Source organism: Triticum urartu, chromosome 7, assembly GCF_003073215.2.
Source record: "Triticum urartu cultivar G1812 chromosome 7, Tu2.1, whole genome shotgun sequence".
NCBI classification, from domain to species: Eukaryota; Viridiplantae; Streptophyta; class Magnoliopsida; order Poales; family Poaceae; genus Triticum; species Triticum urartu.
Window position 1 is genome coordinate 111,804,643 of NC_053028.1, and position 6,461 is coordinate 111,811,103.

The following is a 6,461-nucleotide window of genomic DNA, read 5'->3' on the forward strand; positions in this document are numbered from 1 at the left end:
AAGAGTAGAGCAAAAATTGTCGAAGGACATCTAGAAGGTATGTCATCTCATTCATATTTCACACTACATGTTTTCTTTGATTTTCTTACACTACAACTTGTTGGAGAACGTTGCAGAAAACAAAAATTTTCCTATGGTTTCACCAAGATCCATCTATGAGTTCATCTAGCAACGAGTCATCGGATGCATCTACATACCTTTGTAGATCGCGAGCGGAAGCGTTCAAAGAATAGGGATGATGTAGTCGAACACGACGTGATCCAAATCACCGATGACCAAGCGCCGAACGGACGGCACCTCCGCGTTCAACACACGTACGGGACGGGAGACGTCTCCTCCTTCTTGATCCAGCAAGGGGAAAGGAGAGGTTGATGAAGATCCAGCAGCACGACGGCATGGTGGTGGATGCAGGGCGTCACAGTAGCAGGGCTTCGCCTATACTACGAGAGAGAGACGTAACGGGGAGAGAGGGAGGCGCCAGGGGCTGGTGTATGAAGTCCCTCCTCTCCCCCACTATATATAGGAGGGCCAAGGGGGGGGGCGCCAGCCTGGGAGATCCAATCTCCTAGGTGCGGCAGCCAAGGGGAGGTTTCCCTCCCCCCCCAAGGCACCTAGAGGTGCCTTCCATCATTGGGACTCTTCCCTTATGTGGAACCCTAGGCGCATGGGCTTTTGGGGCTGGTGCCCTTGGCCCATCTAGGCCAAGGCGCACCCCCTACAGCCCATGTGGCCCCCCGGGACAGGTGGACCCACCCGGTGGGCCCCCGGGACCCCTCCGGTGGTCCCGGTACAATACCGATAACCCCGAAACTTGTCCCGATGGCCGAAACAGCACTTCCTATATATAATTCTTTACCTCCGGACCATTCCGGAACTCCTAGTGACATCCGGGATCTCATCCGGGACTCCGAACAACATTCGGGTTACTGCATATACATATCTTCACAACCCTAGCGTCATCGAACCTTAAGTGTGTAGACCCTACGGGTTCGGGAGACAAGCAGACATGACCGAGACGACTCTCCGGTCAATAACCAACAGCGGGATCTGGATACCCATGTTGGCTCCCACATGCTCCACGATGATCTCATCGGATGAACCACGATGTCGAGGATTCAATCAACCCCGTATGCAATTCCCTTTGTCAATCGATATGTTACTTGCCCGAGATTCGATCGTCGGTATCCCAATACCTCGTTCAATCTCGTTACCGGCAAGTCACTTTACTCGTACCGTAATGCATGATCCCGTGACCAGACACTTGGTCACTTTGAGCTCATTATGATGATGCATTACCGAGTGGGCCCAGTGATACCTCTCCGTCATACGGAGTGACAAATCCCAGTCTCGATCCAGTGTCAACCCAACAGACACTTTCGGAGATACCTGTAATGCACCTTTATAGTCACCCAGTTACGTTGTGACGTTTGGTACACCCAAAGCACTCCTACGGTATCCGGGAGTTACACGATCTCATGGTCAAAGGAAAAGATACTTGACATTGGAAAAGCTCTAGCAAACGAACTACACGATCTTGTGCTATGCTTAGGATTGGGTCTTGTCCATCACATCATTCTCCTAATGATGTGATCCCGTTATCAATGACATCCAATGTCCATAGCCAGGAAACCATGACTATCTGTTGATCAACGAGCTAGTCAACTAGAGGCTTACTAGGGACATATTATGGTCTATGTATTCACACGTGTATTACGATTTCCGGATAATACAGTTATAGCATGAATAAAGACAATTATCATGAACAAAGAAATATAATAATACTATTTTATTATTGCCTCTAGGGCATATTTCCAACATCTCCCACTTGCACTAGAGTCAATAATCTAGTTACATTGTGATGAATCAAACACCCATGGAATTTTGGTGTTGATCATGTTTTGCCCTAGGGAGAGGTTTAGTCAACGGATCTGCTATATTCAGGTCCGTATGCACTTTACAAATATCTATGTCTCCATCTTGAACATTTTCATGAATGGAGTTGAAGCGACGCTTGATGTGCCTTGTCTTCTTGTGAAACCTGGGCTCCTTAGCAAGTGCAATAGCTCCAGTGTTGTCACAGAAAAGTTTGATTGGCCCCGACGCATTGGGTATGACTCCTAGGTCGGTGATGAACTCCTTCACCCATATTGCTTCATGTGCTGCCTCTGAGGCTGCCATGTACTCCGCTTCACATGTAGATCCCGCCACGACGCTTTGCTTGCAGCTGCACCAGCTTACTGCTCCACCATTTGGTTTGTGACTTAGAGTCATCCAGATCTGTGTCGAAGCTAGCGTCGACGTAACCCTTTACGACGAGCTCTTCGTCACCTCCATAAACGAGAAACATTTCCTTAGTCCTTTTCAGGTACTTCAGGATATTCTTGACCGCTGTCCAGTGTTCCTTGCCGGGATTACTTTGGTATCTTCCTACCAAACTTACGGCAAGGTTTGCATCAGGTCTGGTACACAGCATGGCATACATAATAGAACCTATGGCTGAGGCATAGGGGATGACACTCATCTCTTCTATCTCTTCTGCCGTGGTCGGACATTGAGCTGAGCTCAATTTCATACCTTGTAAAACAGGCAAGAACCCTTTCTTGGACTGATCCATTTTGAACTTCTTCAAAATCTTATCAAGGTATGTGCTTTGTGAAAGACCTATGAGGCGTCTCGATCTATCCCTATAGATCTTGATGCCTAATATATAAGCAGCTTCTCCAAGGTCCTTCATTGAAAAACTCTTATTCAAGTAGGCCTTGATGCTGTCCAAGAGTTCTATATCATTTCCCATCAAAAGTATGTCATCTACATATAGTATGAGAAATGCTACAGAGCTCCCACTCACTTTCTTGTAAACGCAGGCTTCTCCATAAGTCTGCGTAAACCCAAACGCTTTGATCATCTCATCAAAGCGAATGTTCCAACTCTGAGATGCTTGCACCAGCCCATAAATCGAGCGTTGGAGCTTGCACACTTTATCAGCATTCTTAGGATCGACAAAACCTTCCGGCTGCATCATATACAATTCTTCCTTAAGGAAACCATTAAGGAATGCCGTTTTGACGTCCATTTGCCATATTTCATAATCGTAGAATGCGGCAATTGCTAACATGATTCGGACGGACTTTAGCTTCTCTACCGGTGAGAAAGTCTCATCGTAGTCAACCCCTTGAACTTGTCGATAACCTTTAGCGACAAGCCGAGCTTTATAGATGGTCACATTACCATCCGCGTCTGTCTTCTTCTTAAAGATCCATTTATTTTCTATGGCTCGCCGTTCAACGGGCAAGTCAGTCAAAGTCCATACTTCATTTTCATACATGGATCCTATCTCGGATTTCATGGCTTCTAGCCATTTGTCGGAATCCGGGCCCGCCATCGCTTCTTCATAGTTCGAAGGTTCACCATTGTCTAACAACATGATTTCCAAGACAGGGTTGCCGTACCACTCTGGTGTGGAACGTGTCCTTGTGGACCTTCGAATTTCAGTAGGAGCTTGATCAGAAGTATCTTGATCATCATTAATAACTTCCTCTCTAGTCGGTGCAGGCACCTCAGGAACATTTTCTTGAGTTGCGCCATTTGCCGGTTCAAGAGGTAATACTTCATCAGTTCTACTTTCCTCCCACTTACTTCTTTCAAGAGAAACTCTTTCTCTAGAAAGATTCTGTTCTTGGCAACAAAGATCTTGCCTTCGGATCTGAGGTAGAAGGTATACCCAATAGTTTCTTTAGGGTATCCTATGAAGACGCATTTTTCCGACTTGGGTTCGAGCTTCTCAGGTTGAAGTTTCTTGACATAAGCATCGCATCCCCAAACTTTTAGAAACGACAGCTTAGGTTTCTTCCCAAACCATAATTCATACGGTGTCGTCTCAACGGATTTCGACGGAGCCCTATTTAAAGTGAATGCGGCAGTCTCTAAAGCATAGCCCCAAAAAGATAGCGGTAAATCGGTAAGAGACATCATAGATCGCACCATATCTAATAGAGTGCGATTACGACGTTCGGACACACCATTACGCTGAGGTGTTCCAGGTGGCGTGAGTTGTGAAACTATTCCACATTTTCTTAAGTGTGTGCCAAATTCATGACTCAAGTATTCTCCTCCACGATCTGATCGCAGAAACTTGATTTTCCTGTCTCGTTGATTCTCAACCTCACTCTGAAATTCCTTGAACTTTTCAAAGGTTTCAGACTTGTGTTTCATTAAGTAGATATACCCATATCTACTTAAGTCATCAGTGAGGGTGAGAACATAACGATAGCCACCGCGAGCCTCAACACTCATTGGACCGCACACATCAGTATGTATGATTTCCAATAAGTTGGTTGCTCGCTCCATTGTTCCTGAGAATGGAGTCTTGGTCATTTTACCCATGAGGCATGGTTCGCACGTGTCAAATGATTCATAATCAAGAGACTCTAAAAGTCCATCTGCATGGAGCTTCTTCATGCGTTTGACACCTATGTGACCAAGGCGGCAGTGCCACAAGTATGTGGGACTATCATTATCAACCTTACATCTTTTGGTACTCACACTATGAATATGTGTAGCAATACGCTCGAGATTCATTAAGAATAAACCATTGACCATCAGAGCATGACCATAAAACATATCTCTCATATAAATAGAACAACCATTATTCTCGGATTTAAATGAGTAGCCATCTCGTATTAAACGAGATCCTGATATAATGTTCATGCTCAAACTTGGCACTAAATAACAATTATTGAGGTTTATAACTAATCCCGTAGGTAAATGTAGAGATAGCGTGCCGACGGCGATCACATCGACCTTGGAACCATTCCCGACGCGCATCGTCACCTCGTCCTTCGCCAGTCTCCGTTTATTCCGCAGCTCCTGTTGTGTGTTACAAATATGAGTAACGGCACCGGTATCAAATACCCAGGAGTTACTACGAGTACTGGTAAGGTACACATCAATTACGTATATATCAAATATACCTTTGGTGTTGCCGGCCTTCTTGTCCACTAAGTATTTGGGGCAGTTCCGCTTCCAGTGACCCTTCCCTTTGCAATAAAAGCACTCTGTCTCAGGCTTGGGTCCATTCTTTGGCTTCTTCCCGGCAGCTTGCTTGCCGGGCGCGGCAACTTCCTTGCCGTCCTTCTTGAAGTTCTTTTTACCCTTGCCCTTCTTGAACTTAGTGGTTTTATTCACCATCAACACTTGATGTTCCTTCTTGACTTCTACCTCTGCTGATTTCAGCATAGCAAATACTTCAGGAATGGTCTTTACCATTCCCTGCATATTGAAGTTCATCACAAAGCTCTTGTAGCTTGGTGGAAGCGACTGGAGGATTCTGTCAATGACCGCGTCATCCGGGAGATTAACTCCCAGCTGAGTCAAGCGGTTATGTAACCCAGGCATAGTGAGTATGTGCTCACTGACAGAACTATTTTCCTCCATCTTACAGCTGAAGAACTTATCGGAGACTTCATATCTCTCGATCCGGGCATGAGCTTAAAAAACCATTTTCAGCTCTTCGAACATCTCATATGCTCCATGTCTCTCAAAACGCTTTTGGAGCCCCGGCTCTAAGCTGTAAAGCATGCCGCACTGAACGAGGGAGTAGTCATCAGTACGTGTCTGCCAAGCGTTCATAGCGTCTTGGTTCTGTGGGACGGGTGGATCACCTAGCGGTGCTTGTAGGACATAATCTTTCTTGGCAGCTATGAGGATAATCCTCAGGTTCCGGACCCAGTCCGTATAGTTGCTGCCATCGTCTTTCAGCTTGGTTTTCTCTAGGAACGCGTTGAAATTGAATACAACGTTGGCCATTTGATCTACAAGACATATTGCAAAGATTTTAGACTAAGTTCATGATAATTAAGCTCATCTAATCAAATTATTAATGAACTCCCACTTAGATTAGACATCCCTCTAGTCATCTAAGTATTACATGATCCGAGTTAACTAGGCCGTGTCCGATCATCACGTGAGACGGACTAGTCAACGTCGGTGAACATCTTTATGTTGATCGTATCTTCTATACGACTCATGCTCGACCTTTCGGTCTTCTGTGTTCCGAGGCCATGTCTGTACATGCTAGGCTCGTCAAGTTAACCCTAAGTGTTTTGCATGTGTAAAACTGTCTTACACCCGTTGTATGTGAACGTAAGGATCTATCACACCCGATCATCACGGCGTGCTTCGAAACGACGAACTGTAGCAACGGTGCACAGTTAGGGGAGAACACTTCTTGAAATTTTAATGAGGGATCATCTTATTTACTACCGTCGTTTTAAGCAAATAAGATGTAAAACATGATAAACATCACATGCAATCAAACAATAAACGTGACATGATATGGCCAATATCACATAGCTCCTTTGATCTCCATCTTGGGGCTCCATGATCATCTTGTCACCGGCTTGACACCATGATCTCCATCATCATGATCTCCATCATCGTGTCTCCATGAAGTTGCTTGCCAA